The sequence below is a fragment of the Euprymna scolopes genome, chromosome 39 (genome assembly GCF_053919585.1).
Source record: "Euprymna scolopes isolate OS-2025 chromosome 39, ASM5391958v1, whole genome shotgun sequence".
Taxonomy (NCBI): domain Eukaryota; kingdom Metazoa; phylum Mollusca; class Cephalopoda; order Sepiida; family Sepiolidae; genus Euprymna; species Euprymna scolopes.
In genome coordinates this window covers 60,047,433-60,066,381 of record NC_136520.1, presented here as the reverse complement: position 1 = coordinate 60,066,381, position 18,949 = coordinate 60,047,433, and the positions used below count along the sequence as shown (strand labels likewise).

Sequence of the window (18,949 nt, the reverse complement as noted above, 5' to 3'; positions counted from 1 at the left end):
CATCTAAAACCAAGCTTCTCATCAGCGTTCCAACTCTCCTCTGCCCCAAATTGAAATGAATGGCTCTCGTCTTCAGGAGGTTTCATGTTTTAACAAGCTTCTGGGTCTGACCTTTACTCCTAATCTGAAATGAAACACGCACATCAAATACGTTGCTAAGGTCGCTGAAAAAATGGTGGAATTATTCTGCTGCTTCAGTAGATATCTCACTGCCGATGCAATTCTCTACCTGTATAAGAGCCAAGTACGTCCTAGGATAGAGTAATGTTGCCACATCTGGGCAAAAGCTGCTCAAAGCACCTATCCTGCCTTGACAGAGTTCAAAACCGACTTTTGAATCTAGTAGACGATGCCCTTTTCTCTTCCTTGTAACCCCTTTTCCACAGAAGAGACCTTGCAAGCCTGTCTCTACTTTACCATTATTTTCATGGTAAGTGCTCGTCTGAGCTCCAACCTATGGTACCTCCTTGCAAAACTTTTGCGAAAAACACTTGTCTGGCTGAAACCACTATCAATAATTTCCCCCACCTCTTTATCCGTGCCTAAACCCAAGTGTAGATTCCATGAACAAAGCTTCTCTTAGAATTGCCTGCCTTTGAAACTCTCTTCCATTTGCCTGTTCCGCTGGTCTGCTTTCCAGCTGACTACAATATGGTCATCTTCAAGCTAAACGTAAACAAGTTCTTGATGAGCCGTTCCCCTTAAGCAGTCCAATTTACCAAATTTCCACTACTAACGATTACTATGATATTTTCCCACTGACTCCTGCACACTCATTAACCCTTATCCTTGAGTTGCTTCCAGGCCTTTGTAAGTGGTGACTCTTTTGTAAAAAAAAAAAAAAAAAAAAAAAAAAAAATGCCCCCCTTGTGACGCAACCAGAATTTTTATAAAAAATCCGAGAATATTACATTTCCTCCCGTTAGTAGTTGTACCTATTTACTATGCCTCCCCACGGGACAGAGTTAGACACAAGGGTCGTTTTTTAACGTGGAGAAAAGGTACAAAAATAAAAAATTGTCTCAGTCATGAAGGATTGATCCTCCACTGAAAGAGAACAAGAAATGGAAGTTCAGCATCTGAAGAACAGATACTACACCTTAATCTTGACCAAGGTAGTTGTAACTTCATGCAAAAGTACAGAAAAATGTAATGAGTAGTTATTGAGAATTTTGAGAATGAACGGACGAGGGTGAATTCTAAGGTTCAAATCCGACTAAGTCGGTGGATCAAAAAGAATCATCACATTTATTTTAGTGCATCCATTCAAAATTGGTCATCGTATGTGTTATCGTATCAGTCAAATTTTTAGAGTATAACAGTGTTGAACGTTGGTCGTGTATGCGTGGATCAAAAATAATAACATGGAAATCCGCAGTTCAAGAAGCGACACTGTTATCGGACATTTAAACATCATTCAGCCTCAATTGCCAACCTGTGAGGACGTGCCGGGAGTTATCACGAAAGAAGAAAAAAAATCTGTTTGTAATTTCTGAAGAAGAATATTTTATTATTCAAGAATTTGAAAAAAAAAAAAATCAATTTAAATTTTTAATAAATAGATATGTTTATTAAAATCAATTTTGCACTTGCCTGGTCTTTTCAACTGCTAAATCTTAAATTCTTAATATCGAATGCTTCTCAAACAGTGGATTTTCTATTATATACTAGCAGCCTGCCTGGCGTTGCCCGGTCATAATATATGCATAAATATTATATTTTAATTAATATAGAAACTGAGACATGTGCATGCGAGTATTAAGGGTTTTTTTTTTTTAAAAATTCTAAACAGTTCACTTTTTGTAAGTAAAATAAAAATACTCAAGCTGAAATCGAAACCAAAACCTAAAGACAGTGAGTCAAGTACAATAACCATTAGGTCAGCATGACACGATTTTTAAAAAAGTGATTACAAACCTACTTATTCTTAACATAAGTAATCTGTCACGCGAATGATCCACACATGCGCATTCATAAAACAGTTAGCAAACAGATAAAAGTCCAACGAGCCCCACCCCACGGTGCAATTTTTCAATTTTGACCCGTTAGCAGCCATGTTTGAATACTGTATATACTAAATTTCAAGTCTATAGGTCAAAAATTTGTTGAGTATATAGGTTGAGAAGTGTCCTCATGCACGCACACACCCACATTCTCACTTTTATAGATATATATAAAGATAACAATTAGAACTCTAACCTAAGATATTTTAGGTCAAAGTCAGACATTTTAAAATGTCAGGGGATGACCTATCGATTCTGTGACTGCTTAAAACACAAGCATGTTTTAAAGCACACAAGCTGGATTCGGTTAATAATTTTTTTTTATATAGCATATCAAACCCTTTTCAGTTATTTAATGCTATGGTGAATAATTCATTAAAAACATACTAATATTTTATCCAGGGCTGGAGAGGAGGGTGTTTATATCTTTATCAATGGTATTACAGTATAAATGAATTAAATCAATTCGACCATGTTTGAACTCTGCTGAACTTATAATCCCATATTCTGCATTCGCATCCATTACAAAATAAACGTTAACAAAACTTAAAATTAAAAACAAAATCAAAACAGAAGAAATCTTAGTATGGTTATCTGGATTATTCAGACAATTATTTTCATTTTGGTTGTTATTTTCATAACGTTTCGGCCAATGCAAACTCCAACCTTTTTCAGGTGTATTTTTTCAAACTTGGGAATCTATAAGGAATTTCAAACTCGACCTACGACCTATCTCCTTAAAGACGCAACTAAAGAAGGTGGAATGCTGCCACCAGCCAAAACGTTGTGAATATAACAATCAAGATACGAATAGTAATCCAGAAACAATCTCTGAAAAATTTATAGTTTTCTTTTTTTCGTGTCGTACCAAAGTGCTATCCATCAGATTTTATTTGGTTTGGTTTGTCTAATTTATAGTAAATCAATTTGCAACTAGCCATCCCGACCCAGCACTGTCCGGTAGTGTTTTTACTTGTACTTTGATTTGTTTTCTTTTAAATTATTTCGAACGGAGCCCTTTATTTAATTTATGGCTTGCACTTGTTCTGTCAGCAATGACTGGGTAAAATTCTTAAGTAATTTGTAATTGTATTCTAGTATTACCCCATACTGAGGAATAGTGCCGATTCAGGACAGATGTGGTTGGAGATTGCGCAACCCTTGCCTCACAATTACATGCACAGTTGACATTAGATGGAGTATCCACGGTCTTTCGAGACTGAACGGAGGCACTACAGACCTCTCTAAGAATCCAACTTATCAATGTTCATCTAAAAAATTCCGAAGGTTAGTATCCATTAGGTCAAGCAAGCACCTTCTCAGTTTCAACCGTTTCACTTGATAACTAAATTAGGGTTTACTATATCTTAAAAAAAATATGTTGTTTTTTTTTATTATTATTTCTTTAGGAGTGATGCTTGTCCCTTTTGTTTACATCCTCCATCCAGCACTTTTCTCAGATCCCCATCCTCCCATACCCTTCATTACCCTTGCCCCAAATCTTAAAGCTGTAGAAAAAAAAAAAAAAAAAAAAAGTCTCTTGGGTCTGGTTTCTAAAAATAAGAGAAAGTAGATTTATTTTAAAGCTGGGATCTCATGACAAATGTTAACATGGCCGCCATAGTCAACCTAAAATGGGAAATACAATTAACAAAAAAATAAATAAATAAAATAAAATAAAAATAAATAAATTCTAGAAACAACTAAAAGTATCTTTAAAATTGATTTTTTTTTTTTCTCTAAATAGTAACTTCTTGAAACCAAATTGAGAATCTAATTTCTCGGTCTTATCCATTTGTTCCTATATACTTTACCTCCCCACGGGACAGAGTTAGACACCAGGGTCGTTTTTTTAACATGGAGAAAAGGGAACAAAAATAAAAATTGTGTCAGTCGCGAAGGAATTCTCCTCCACTAAATGAGAACAAAAAATTGAAGTGTAGCAGTAGCACAGGACAGATACTAAACTTTGATTTTGGCCCAAAGGCCAAGAAGTCTTCTCTTAGGGTATTAAGAGTTGCAGATGTGTTTGTGTGTGTGTCCAGCTAAAAGTAAAAAACTACAAAACAAAGATCTACAAAGTTGATATATTCTTGATCGGTATTACTCTGAATGAATCTATATAATTATAAAACTGTCGACCTTGCTATCTCTTCAACGATCGGGCGATTCTATCTTAAAAAAAAAAACGGGATGATAGGTGAAATTATATATATATATATATATATATATATATATATATATATATATAATATAAAGCTGAACGTCTGTGTGTGTGTCTGGTCACGAATAGGCTACTATATGATTGACTATTATAGAAAACTGATCACATATAATGATAAAAGATGTATCGAGATACAGGAATGGGTATGTTTGATCTGGTATAATGATGATTCATTAAAATTGTGAGGTCTGCGTACGGGCCTGGTCCACAAAGTATGGAAAAAAAAAATTAAAAAAAAAAAACGTTTACAAGTGTTTTTGATATAGTTGTACATAATATAACTTTGATAAGTATGTTTTAACTTAAATAGGAATGGTATAATAAAATTGTGGGGTCTGCGTTTGTGCCTGGCCTCCATAGAATGGAAATAGGTACAAACTTTAATAAAGACTTTTCATATCTATCTGCGTAAGTATATTTTGATAATTATGTTTCAGTTTGAAGAAATATGGTATAATAAAATTATGGGGTGTTCGTTCGCGCCTGATCTCCATAGAATGAAAATATGTCACAAAGTTTAACAAGGTTTTTAAATATAGATCCACAGAAAATTGTGATAAGTGTTTCAGTGTGAACAGGTATGGTATAATAAATTATGGTGTTTATCTATTTTATTTTTACTTTCATCATATTTTGCTTTGGTTTTGATACCCCCAAATTCGAAGCTATCTCTTTACAACCCTTCTTTCTCATAACCTATCATACTTTCATAAATCAGAGTCCATTTTCTGTAGGCTCTTTTTGAACCCAATCAACAACGGGTACTTTTGCTAGTATACATACATACATTATATATATATATATATATATATATATATATATATATATATATATATATATTAGTCTTGGAAGTTTTTTTAAACCTTCAAAACTATATAAAAAAAAAAAACTTATTCAATTTTTATATTTTTTATCATTCGTTGGAAAACTGTTTAGACAGTAAGTCATTTAATCACCTGCAATCAATGCATCAACTTGCTCTTTCGAATTCACAATAGTACTTATGTTAATTTAAGGGATCATCAGTTGTTTCCTATGAAACACTGTTTCGAGGATTTAAAAACGAAAACAGTATATTAAAACCATGGTTGATCAAACACCACTTCCCTTAATCGCAATATATATATATATATATATATATATATATATAATGTTATAATATGTTATAACTTAGTCTATGTGTGGAGTTTCATTATTTATATTATATTCCTCCAGTTTTTTAGTTTATCGATCATGCTATTGATTGGATATTGTGATTTTAACTGAAATGTTTTAGTATAATCACATCATTCATATTTTAGTGGATTATTATTATTATTATTATTTTTTGATGGGAAGTTATTTTTTTTTACTAGAAAAACTGAATTATAAGGGCGAAAATAAAAAGTGCCTCAGTCTAGAAGGATTAATTACTAACTGAAAGATGATATAAAAGAATAGTATCGGAACCAAAAATGCAGTGCAATGAGAATTTCTGTTTCAAAACTGGAATTAAAAAAAAAAAAAAAAAAGTGAGAAATTTTGAATGAAAGCAAAAATTGCTGCAGTGTAGAAAAACTTGTTCTTAGAAGTCCGATGAGAGAAAAGATTATTTTATTGTAATCGATAAAATATTATTGTAATCGATAAAATAGAACAGGCATCAAAGCAAACAGCATGTACCAATGTGGTGAAGAAATGAAAAGACACAGGTTTGCTGCAAAAATTTCACTTTCAACCCCGTGGATTATATATAAAGGGTTCCATTCAAAATTCCATGGAGATTCTCTGAGTTTCACAGAAAAATTCCCCGAGTTTGACACGATATACCCGAAGAAAATCGGAAGTTATATCAGCCAAAATGTGAAAATACAAGGTTCCTTCAACAAGTTTCCAGACTTTTTTTTTTTGTAGCACAGACACGTTTTTAGAGATGAATGGTGTTCTGGTAGTTAAAAGAAATGCAATTAACGTCTGTCTAATAAAGTCAATGTACGGTAATCATGTATTCGTTTAATGAAAGCTGAAAATTATAGCAACCATGGACATCCGTAGATTGGAGTTGTAATTAATAAATGTATAGAAGCGTTTTATTGCAGTAATGCTTCGGTATATTATTGAAAAATTTGCATAGATGAATGGTTTTCTAGTAGGTAGAAAGAAATTTAATATTAATGTGAATTTAAATGCATATATGGTAATAATGTAGTTTTATGTTTAATGGCACTTGAAGATTACGGTACCTATGTTTATGGCAAATATAGACATCCATAGATTTGAGAAGTGGTGTAGTATAAGTAATAATAACATTTAATAATCTTCTAGTGGTGATGTGAGACGAGTGAGAGTACTTAATGGATAGAGAGTAAAAAGTGTTTGCTACAATCTTAATGTGAATACATATTTGAGAGAAGCATGTTGTTTTGAATAAATATAATAACGCTGTAAGTGACGGAGAGTGAAAAATTATTTCTAGAAGTTCATTTTATCATCGCATAATTTAAGACGCTAAAACCGAACATGATAAAAAGAAACTTGCGACAAAATTTATTTTTTGGTTGTACTAATATGCATGTTGATGTAAATAATGCAAAATGGCATAATTTATGACACTGAAACCAACGAAGCAACGGTATTAGCAATAGATGTAAACATTACCAGAAGAAGCTGCGCTAACTTATTTGTACCAAATTTACGACTATTTTCTTTGTGTAACTTCAAACTAAATGTTATGGTAAATTATAATGATTTAAAACAATGCGTGGTGATAAAGTGTTTGGTTAATTTACTATTAAAACTATTAAAACTGCAGTGACACGGGGGGGGGGAGACATTTATAATATTTTATATGTAAGAAGATGCTGCATTTATGATTTCGATTAATTAATGGTAATCCAATGTGTAATTATCAAAATTGCATTGACACGAGAAACACACACACACACACTAGAAGTGGCCACACAATCTTATTGATACACTGAAATCATAGAAAGATCCCCATCATTCCAGTAATTATACAAGCAACCGGACTCATGAAAAATTAATTTCAACAGCTATCTGACAAATATACCCAGTGAACCAAGTGCAAGAGAGATACAAAAAAAACAAACAAAAAAACTGCATTTCAAGGGACGGTTAGAATTTTAAAAAGATCTTCCAATTGGATCCCCCATTTCCAGCTAGAACAAAATTATAAGAGAGAGAGAGAGAGAGAGAGAGAGAGAGAGAGAGAGAGAGAGAGAGAGAGAGAGAGAAGATTTAGCTTCCCCTCCCCACAAAAAAAAAAAAACATTCACCAGATTTCCTAAGTTCGGCAAATACTTAAGGTAATATAATCAACATAGACGCCCGCGGAGTACTTTCTGACTCCCTAAAATGTGTTATCTGTCTGTGGGGGCTGATAGCAATCACACTGTGACCCCTAACTTAAGCCTGCTACTTTCTACACTCTCACAGCTAAGTTAATCTCTCTGTAAGCATACGTGTTATATAAGCCAAAATAGACCTTGCGAAAAATACCCTTCAACTCTTAAGTTCAGTTATTCTAGATTAATTTTGCAAATTTAATCAATATTTCCTAGTTTTCAATTTTTGCAAAAAAAAAAAAAAAAGAAGATAGACCCACCCACCTTATCAAGAAAAAATAAATAAAATAAATAAATAAATAAATAAATAAAATAAAAAACTGAAACATATTTCCATCCCCCTCAATTAGGTTCGTTTTGAATTCTTTGGATGCATTTTTTTTTTTTTTAAATTATTATTAGTTAGACACCCACTTGGTAATAAAGACTAATCTACTATTATATAAAAGGAACTGTGTGTGTGTGTGTGTGTGTGTGTGTGTGTGTGTGTGTGTGTGTGTGTGTGAATTCGTTCTCTATAGACTCGGAAACAGCTGGGCTAATTTTTTTTTTAATTTCACACGTGTGGGAGTGTTCTTACGTAGGATTTGTTTCGGAATGCATCTGATAAGTATCAAAAATCGTAACAATCCGATTAAAGAAGGAAGTTCGATTTCGATGCAAGTTTACACTTTTATACAGTCTAACATCACAATTGCATTTGAAAAGTTGAGTTTGTATTACTGTACACATAGATTCGAAAAAGTTGTCAAAAAACAAATATATAACAAATAAATGTTATCAAAGGCAAGATAAGTTGCTTTTCTACCTAACTGGATATATTTTTTGTGTTTTTATTCAATGTAACATGTTTATTCAGCTCGAAAAACAGTGTTTACCGATGTATTGGAAAATTCAAGATGGCGCCTCACTCCCTCTTTAACACGGTAAGTTTGGGAAAAGGTGTTATAAATAAAAAAAACTATACAAAATACTATTAAAAACCCGCCGAATATATGTCAACCTATGTCACGGTAACATATATTGAGCGGGTTTTTAACAGTATTTTATCCAGTTTTTTTATTTATAACAACTTTTCCCAAACTTACCATGTTAAAGAGAGAGTTAGACGCCATTTTGAATTTTCCAATACATCGGTAAACACTGTATGCTTTTCGAGCTGAATAAACATGTTACATTAAATAAAAACATGAAAAATATATCCAGTTTGGTAGAAAAGTAATTTATCTTGCCTTTGATAACATTTATTTGTTATATATTTGTTTTTTGACAACTTTTTCGAATCTATGTGTACAGTAATACAAACCCGAAAAGTTTAATCACCGCACAAGCAGAAGGGCTTGGCATATAAAATCAACAGTAGGTTCTTTAAGAGAGGCGTGTTCGGAATGAATGCTTCTGTTTAAAGCACAATTGAACCATGATACTTAACTTTTGCCTTTTAAACTTTAAGCCATTATATAAAAATATTTATATAAAAATCAACTTGTAAATTATGCTGTATCATTGCCGGAACGCATGTTAAGTTTCCTCCTGGTGCACAACAGTGGGTCCCCAACTAGAGCAGGCAATCAATCAATTTGATTGAATAACGGGCAATTTCATCGATTTTGACGAAAATAAAAGTATAGTGTAGATTATTTGTTCATCCTTATTCAATCCCGAACAATGCTGGGTCTCCCTGTAACTAAGATAAAAGATAGTTAAATGATGAAGAATATTATGTGAGGATTTAAAATAATGAATGGAACAAGGAAAATTTTGAGGATAGTTTATGACAAGTATTTGTTGACAAATTCGAAAATAAACATGTAGTCTCCACAGAAGCAGTCTTGTGGTAATGTGTTCCTCAGATGATAATTTCTCGAGAAGAAACTGTTCATGGAAATTGTGTGTGACACTAGACACACTGAAAAAGATGAGAAAGTTCTTTAAAGCTGTAGTGATATGATGAGCTTTTGCTTCGACCACCCCACCCGCACCCCAAACATCTTGGATATAACCACAAAGTGCATTCAGTGGTGAGGCCCCAATTTGGGACTTTTGTAAGTGTGGAGTTACTCTCCAATTCCAATTACTCATAGATCAACTGACTCTGAGTAGTACAGACACAACATTCAAACAAAGCTATTTGTATGCTTAATTTGCTTAAATATTTTTTAAATGGTTTATAAGAAACGAGCGGGGAGGAGGGAGGGGATGAAAAATGGTTCCTTTTTTTTTTTTTTTTGTTGCATACCATCTACTGGTTTACCAGTCGTGTACAAATCCCAAGAGCGATAGGAGTCTTCTCTCATGACTGAAAATGACACAATGTTCAACAGGTAGGATCGGAGATGTGCCACTGTATAACCCATGCTCTTTACTGATCCAAGTTATGGCAGCAGGACTATTGCCAGCACCCTCAAAATGCAAATCCGGACAGTTAAATGCTTGAGGACACAACTCAACGTATCAGACTACCCATGGTTATGGTCTTTGGTGTGGTTTCAAGTGAGGGCCACATAATGCCACCTCACATCTTCAAAGTCGGATTGAAAGTCAACACCAAAGTGTACCTGGACGTGCTGAATAGTGTGGTGATCCCTTGGTGCAATCATGTGGCTGCTGGTAGACTATGGGTTTGGCGGCAGGACTCGGTGCTGGCCCACAAGCCAAAGAGACCCATACTTGGCTTCAGAAGAAGTGCTACGACTTTGTACCCTTCTTTCACGGCTCCCCCTCCTCCCCCGACCTGAACCGTTGAATTACTTCATTTGATCATATGTCAAGAACATCACCAACATGACCTCCCACAACACCAAAGCCAGCTTGATCGCCGCCATCCACTGAAGTATTTGCTGATCTCTCGCCGGCGCTTGTGGAAAAGGCATGCTCCCAGTTCCCGACCCATATAGAGGCAGTGATTGAGGTTGAAGTTGAATAGATGTCAGCTCTACTACATAATTAAGTTACCTGAATTGCTTTTTCCACTAAAATTTTTAAAATAAAGCTGTAGTGTTGTTTTCTTTAGGGAGACAATTTTATCGTTCTACCCTATATATATATATATATATATATATATATATATATATATATATATATGAGAGAGAGAGGGGAGAAACATACATATACACACACACACACATCATGAACCGACTGTTTGTGCAAATGAAAATTATACAAACGCACACATTTCAACGAATAAACACATTCTATATAGGTCAGAACATATGCCAAGTTTGTAATGTTTTTGTTGCAAGAAAAAAAAAAAAAATCCTAAGAAATTTAAGAATCCGGGTAAGTCACAGACACATGATATCTGTAAATATAAAGTATGCAAATAAAAAAAAAAATCCATGTAGAAAACGATCCAATGTTCAATAGCGCAAAGGCATGAAACCGATAATAATAAAAACAGAAAAATACTCGTGGCCTCGTTGATAAAAAAAAAAAAAAAAAAATTACTCGGCGTATATAGACATTATAGCATAATACCCATACTAATACAAATAGTGTGGGATTATTTGTATAAGTATATTAGTGGCCTGGCAAAGCCACAGGGGAGACAACCAAGCCAAAAAAAAATTTAAAAAAATTAACACCCAGCAAAATTCAGCCCAAAGCAGCAAAACTAAAATTAGTTTGCTATTTATTACACCAGATATACAAATGTAGGCAAATATTGACATTTTATTGGTTTAAAAATATAGATTCTTTTTTTACCAAATGTCATAAAATTTTAACCATAGAATAAATAGTATTATAATCTTCAAAAAGCCTGCAAATTTTCATGTAGCTTTGTCACATAAAGCATTTCAATATTCAATTTGGCTACGAGTACATATATATACCACCTCTTTGGGCAATTTTATAAGTTTAGAATCTAATGATCAGATTTTAACAAGTGAAGGCTCGTTGGAAAGCTAATGACCTGAATTGTGTAGTGGGTTATGTGACATTTGCCCTTAAGGTCGCACCTTAAGGAGATCATCTATCATCCAGAGCCTATGTTTGGGAATTTTTTTTACAGCTGTAAAATGTTTCAGTAAAAGTGCAGTATCTTTCCACCCTCAAAAAATCCTTTGAAATTACCACTATTATAGGTTTTTGAGAGTGCTGAAAACGAAAATAACATTTAAAATTCCAGGAAACGATTAGTTTCCAAGATATAAAGAAACTATAGTTTCAAAAAGTGGGGGGATCACTTTTCTAAGATACTGCACCTTTACCAATGTTTCAATCATAGTCATTTGTTTTCCTGGTCTTGCATATCAATTACAAAATATCTGATATTTCTCCAAAACCTCTGGCCTTGATGGGGGGGGGGAGATTAAAACTTACGACTATGGCTTAAAATGATCTGAAATAACAGCAAGGGGAGACTTGATTCCAAATATTTCTATCTCCCCTCTTTGGTTTTAACACATAAAGTAAATTTCATAGTGTTATAAAGATTATTTGATACTGGAGATATTTATAATCGTACCCTATTTCCAAAAGAGGGGAGATATAACATACGTGAAATATTTAGAATCAAGTCTCTCCCTCGTGTTGTTTCAGATCATTTTAAACCATATCAGCAAGTTTCAGTCTCCCCTCCATAAAAGCCAGAGGTTTGGGGGAAATTATATATATATATATATATATATATATATATATATATATATATACTAGCATTTCAACCCGGCATTGCCCGGGGATTTGGTGGTGTATGTTGTGCAAAAAAAAAAAAAAAAAAAAGTGGTCAATTGTTTTAAAATTTGACCCCTATTATGACCCCTTAACATTTATTGTTTTGAGCTCAAATCAAGTTATTAAGTTAGATCCATGTCCAAGGAATCTATATCTAAAATTTCAATTGTTTATACTCAAAATTGGCGGAGGAGTTTGGTAGAGTCCTCAAAGATCAAATCGTTGAACTTTGACCCCTTAACAGCCAAATTTCTGTCCGAAAATGGATTACAAGGATTTTCCCAAATCTCAGTACCCCGTATATCAAATTTCGAGTTTGTGGACTTACAATTGACAAAGTTATTGCATAGGAAACTGTGCATAGACACACATACACACAGAGACACGGTCACTTTTATATATATATATATATATATATATATATATATATATATATATATATATATACTAGCATGGGTGCCCGGCGTTGCCCGGGTATTTGGAGATGTTGAGCAAAAAAAAAAAAAAAAAAAAAAAAAGGTCAATTTTTTTAACTTTGACCCCTTAAATGTTATTGTTTTGTGCTCTAATCAAGTTATTAAGTTAGATCCATGTCCAATGAACCTATATCTAAAATTTCAAGTGTTTTGACCGAAAATTGTTGGAGGAGTTTGGTAGAGTTCTCAAAGGTCAAGTCGTTGAACTTTGACCCCTTAACAGCCACACAATCACGAGCATGTTTTGGTGAGCCAGTTACAATTAACTAAAAATCTCTTCAGGCGATCGATACAGCTTATACAAAAGAAAAGTCCAGATTACCGACTTTACTTTTGTATAAGCGATATTACATGAAGAGGTCTCTAGTTACTTGTAACTGGCTGACCGAAACATGCTAATGAATGTGTAGCGAACTATAAATATTTATGTAAAACAAATAAAAAGTATATCTTGTCCTCCGTCGGTATTGAACAGAATCTCTCGTTAAACTTCAGCTTGGAATTATATATATGTGTGTGTGTATGAGCACATATACCCCCATATACATACATATATAAACACACTATATATATAAATATATATGTGTGCGTGTGCGAGTGTAAGTACAAACATAGTCACATACATACATACATACATACATACATATAGAAACGTGAATTTACTTACAAACTTTTATAGGAAATGGAAAAATGTTATCTTCAAAATTTATCTTTATCAATGCAGGGATCTGCTTGATTTATAGACGTTTGTCGCCTTGAAGAGTTTATGAATTTCACTATTTTCTGGAAGTCACAAAAAGAAGAAAAGGGGGAAAAAAGAGAATGTAAACTAAGAGAGAGAGGGAAAGATGGGAAAGGTATGTATGTATATATATATATATATATTATATATATATATTCATTCTTTCATTCCACCATAAACGAACATTTCTGTAAAGTCTGAGGAGGCTACATGACGGCCAAAAAACGGTCACGTAGCTGAAACAATAATGTAACTAAACAGAAAAAACGGTAATAAAAAATAAAACGCATTTGCTCTACAACAGTATTGAGCACTTTCTTCAGTTTTTATTAATTACCATTTCTACTCTCTCTCTCTCTCTCTCTCTATATATATATATATATATACAGTTTTAACAAAAAACAAGACTTCAAAAAATGGGCTGATAGCAACAAAACGCATAAGCCTGAAGAGTCCGAGAGTGAATGAAACGCAGAATATTCAGTGTAGCTTAATCGTCATATATATCTTATAACTTACTATATATATATATATATATATATATATATATATATATATATATATATATATATATATATATATGAGGTAGTTAAAGGAATAGAATAAGACAAATTCTTTAAGAGGAGACTTATTGAGATAATACAAAGCTCAACAAATTCATTTGGAGTTTATATAGAAATCAATAGAGGAAGTAAATAAAGATATAAAACTATATACTAATACATAGAGATTTATTCATGAAGGGTATATATCAATTAGGGTTGTTAAGTAAGTGAGCACTCTTTACACCATAGTATTTCGAAGCCTAATGCTTCTCACCAGAAGAGTAGAGAAGATACTAGGAAACATAACAGGGATGCGACGGCTAGCAATTGTTACATTAGGTTGGTTGGTTCTGTTTTATGGCATATCAACCCTTTTCAGGTTATTTAATGCCGAATCCAGTGATTTTGAAAAAATAATTTTTTTAATCGAATATATTTGTTGTTTTCAAGTCGGTTTCTATTTAACCCATAGTTTAGGACCCTAACAGGTACTACCACTCCGGATCAGAGTGGACCTGGGAGCAATGGTAATTAAAGGGTGGCTCCACACTCCCCAAAGCCCGCAAGCTGGGGCCTCTCCACTAGATATAGTTTAAGGTCATATCCAAGACCGTTACATGAGGAGTAAAATAAAATATTGAAGCTGTTTGAGGGAACTATCTTGATCTCTGTGATAAAGGAGGAGTGCAGTGTTTATTATATAATGCAGGTAGGCATCTAGTGTATCTGCCATAGTGGGTTTATTGCATGTGGACAATATGAGTGCTTAAACTCTTGGGGAGAATAGAGGGTAACTTACTTGAAAGGAGGTGCTTATTTAATCATCTATGTAGAGGAGTTGTAGCCATGGAAGGTTTACTTGAAATAAGGGTTTTATGCTATGTAGGTATATTTTAGAAGGGATTATTTGAAATTATAACAGTACTTTAGAGAAATATAAATTATTAGGAATAATAGTAGGATAATTAATGTGAGGGGGATAAATTATATGGGGTGCAGTGTATACTTAACACCCCTAATTGATATATACCTTTTTTGAATAGATGAATATTATACAGGGTGTTTCAAAAGTCTTGGGAACTTTTTGAGTTATTAAAAATCGTTATGTTCCCAAGACTTTTGAAACACCCTGTGTATATATATATATATATATATATATATATATATATATATATATATGATGATGAACTCTCTCATCGATTTTGACATATGAGCTTTCGCCAGAACAACTAAGTTGTTCAGAAATCCACACAGTCGATTTGTTTATAGTGGTGAAGGCTTTGTGTAGAACAAACCACACTTGTTGCTATTACTGCTAATCCTCTGTCGTTGCAGATGACTGCCACAGGACAAAGCACACAGTACAATACAGGTTTTTACATCAGTTGCTTTCTCCGAGATGCGTGTCTTAATTAAGATTGCGGATGAATCTCTCCCAGTGAATTAATGTGCCCCCAGATACCAACCTGGAAATTTCTATGACTCGGCACGGTACATACAGCACCTAGACTTTCCAAATGGTCACCCATCTGGTACTGGCCAGGCTCATCGTTGCTTAACTTTGGTGATCTGGCAAGGACCGGTGTGTCCACTGTGTCATATATATATATATATATATATATATATATATATATATATATATATATATATATATATATATATATATATATATATATATGAGAGATACACACAGAGTGAGAGATATATATAGAAATATATATATAGAGAGAGAGCGATACAGTGAGAAAGAGAGATACCGTCAGTGAGAGAGAGAGAGAGAGAGAGAGAGAGATACAGAAAGTGAGAGAGAGAGAGAGCGAGCGAGAGAGAAAGATACAGACAGTGAGAGAGAGGGAGAGAGAGAAAGATACAGACAGTGAGAGAGAGGGAGAGAGAAAGATATAGACAGTGAGAGAGAGGGAGAGAGAAAGATACAGAGAGTGAAAAAGAGAGAAAGATACAGAGAGAGAGAGAGAGAGAGAGAGAGAGAGAGAGGGAACATAGAACAATAATAAATAATAAAATAAAAAAAACGATTCAAGTGTAATGTAGAAACTATTTGAATCTTTCACCTATTTCGTTTAGTTTTCAAAAAACTTTGAATAAAGTTGATTTTAACGACTATAGTTTTTAAACTTGTCAAAAGTTTCGGTAATTTTTTACGACGTGCTCCAGCGTCATTTAACCACTAAAAAAAAAATGAAGATGCAGATGCACATTTTTTTTTTTTTTTTTTTTGCCTAATGCGTTTAAAAGGCCTTTATGAACAATATGAAAAGAGAAATTTAAAAAATAAATAACATTTTAGAGTGGGGGGATCACTTTCCTATATAAATTTAACGTAAAGTGAGCACCCACTTCTTGGCCACTTAGCGTTTAACGAGACATGTTACCGTATCATTATTTCAAGTTTGGCGAGCGCGGGGAGGGTGTGGAAGGGCGGCAAACATGACAATTTGGGGGAGGGGGGATTACTTTGAAACAAAATAACGATATATTTAATTCAAATGTTAGTAATGTTGGGAAGGGAGAGGGTTAAATTTAAAACATAAAATAACACGATAAATTTAATTTTCGTGGTGGGAGGAGGGGGGTTAATAATTTAAAAACTAGATCTTCATTTTTTTTTAGGGGTTAAACGACGCTGGGATACGTCGTAAAAATTTACCAAAGTTTTACCTACAGCACTCATTTTTTTTTTTTTTTTACGATATTGTTATTACTTTATGACTATGTTTTAACGTTTTCATTACTCCCACCTTTTTTGGGGGGTGGGGGGGAATTATGTATGAACAACTTGAAAAAAAAAAAAAAAAAAGAAATTTAATGTAAAATGACGCCTCACTTTGGAGCCATGCAATTTTTTTAGGGATGATAATTTTTTTATTACCCTCAGTCCAAGAGGTAAAGTCATAAACCCACATGCAATTGACTAAGACTAAAACACTTCTCCACACATACACACAAGACGCACACAATTTATCGTCCATAGCAAAAAAATTAAAAAATAAAAAATAAATTAGTTAACTGCCTTGAAACGCTAGAATGCCCAGAAACATTTACATCAAATTCATATCTGAAACTGACTTCCACTCTAAACTTAAAAACATGTTTTTTTTTCTTTTTGCAGTTTTTCACGGTGTTCATTCGTAATCGCCTAAAAAAACAGAATCTCATTTTCCGAAGGGGGTACTTTTAAATTCATTATATTTTATCAATAATAAATTAAAGATAAGGGGTTTGTATTACTGTACACATAGATTCGAAAAAGTTGTCAAAAAAACAAATAAATGTTATCAAAGGCAAGATAAGTTACTTTTCTACCAAACTGGATATATTTTTCGTGTTTTTAGTCAATGTAACATGTTTATTCAGCCCCCAAAACATACAGCGTTTACCGATGTATTTGAAAATTCAAGATGGCGCCCGACTCTCTTTTTAACACGGTAAGTTTGGAAAAAGGTGTTATAAATAATAAACTAGACAAAATACTATTTAAAACCCACCGAATATATGTCAACCCATGTCACAGTAACATATATTGCGCGAGTCTCTAACACTATTTTGTCTAGTTTTATATTTAAAGCACCTTTTCCCAAACTTACCGTGTTCACGAGAGAGTCGGGCGCCATTTTGAACTTTCCAATACATCGGTAAACACAGTATGTTTTTTCGAGCTGAATAAACATTTTAAATTAAATAAAAACACGAAAAATTATCTAGTTAGGTAGAAAAGTAACTTATCTTGCCTTCAATAACATTTATTTGTTATATATTTGTTTTTTGACAACTTTTTCGAATCTATGTGTACAGTTATACAAACCCAAGATAAGAAATAAAAGTTATATATATTTCTTTAAACATGTTTTACTATTACATACTACCTTTCCGATAAACCCTTATATGTTGTACCTACATTTAATTATTTTTTACCATACTAACCTATTCCTCCATTCTCATTTCATATCTAAATGTTATTAAGCAAGTTTGTCTATATTTGCATTTCGTATAATTTTGGCCCTTCTCTTCTGATGAGAAGCATTAAGCTTCGAAATACGATGACCCAAAGAGTTTTTTCTTAATTTCACCCCTTACTCTTCCTTATTGTGCTGATATTAAAATCAAATCATATATAACTTTTATTCTTCATCTTTCATTTAATATATTTGTTTGCCCCTCTTAATAGTGTTGAGCTTTTATCTTGATATGCTTTGCTTTGTTAAAGATTTACGCTTGGATAACAGAATTATAGGTACTTCTGCAGTATTTGACCAAGAAGAAATTGAACCCCTCCCCCCCCTTACAATGGCGCTCGCCCAGATACTGCAGACAGAACTGTCGAAATATATATTGCAAAAAAGGTATTTTTTACGACCTGCCCCAGCGTAGTATAAACAACCCCAACCACCCCATGTTAAGAACGGCTTTCGAGATTGGGGGATGTTTATTCCGAAAGCCGTTCTTAACATGGGGCGGTTTGGGGGAGGTGTTTATTCCGAAAGCCGTTCTTAACATGGAGAGGTTTGGATGTGTGTGTGGGGGGGGGGGGTATTCCGAAAGCCATTCTTAACATGGGGAGGTTTTTTTTTTTGGGGGGGGGGGTTTAGGGCACGTCGTAAAAATTTACCAAAAAAAATATTCAAAGTGTCAAAAAGTTTATATTTCGTATTTAATAACAATCTTGAAAAAGTAAGACTAGGTTTGGTGTCATACAAATAAATAAAATAAAAACATGGCCGCCAGTGATTAAAAACACAGAATTAAAAGGCAGATTGTCCACACTTTAGAAAGTAAATTTAGAAATTCTATTTCGGGTCAGTAGACGCACAAAATAAAAATTAGACCAACATTTTTTTTTCTTTTTTTTTTTTTTGAAATTGAAAATGTGATTAAAAACTCAGCCAAAACAGGTGAAATAATTCAACGGTTCCAATACTAAAA

General features: G+C 33.4%; 1 protein-coding gene across 4 annotated transcripts in view; it reads right to left on the bottom strand.

Annotated features, from left to right (window-relative positions):
* The window catches only part of LOC145263799 (uncharacterized), a 1,000,930-nt gene that overhangs the window by 288,299 nt on the left and 693,682 nt on the right, over nucleotides 1-18,949 (bottom strand). The gene's annotated exons all lie outside the window — the stretch shown is intronic.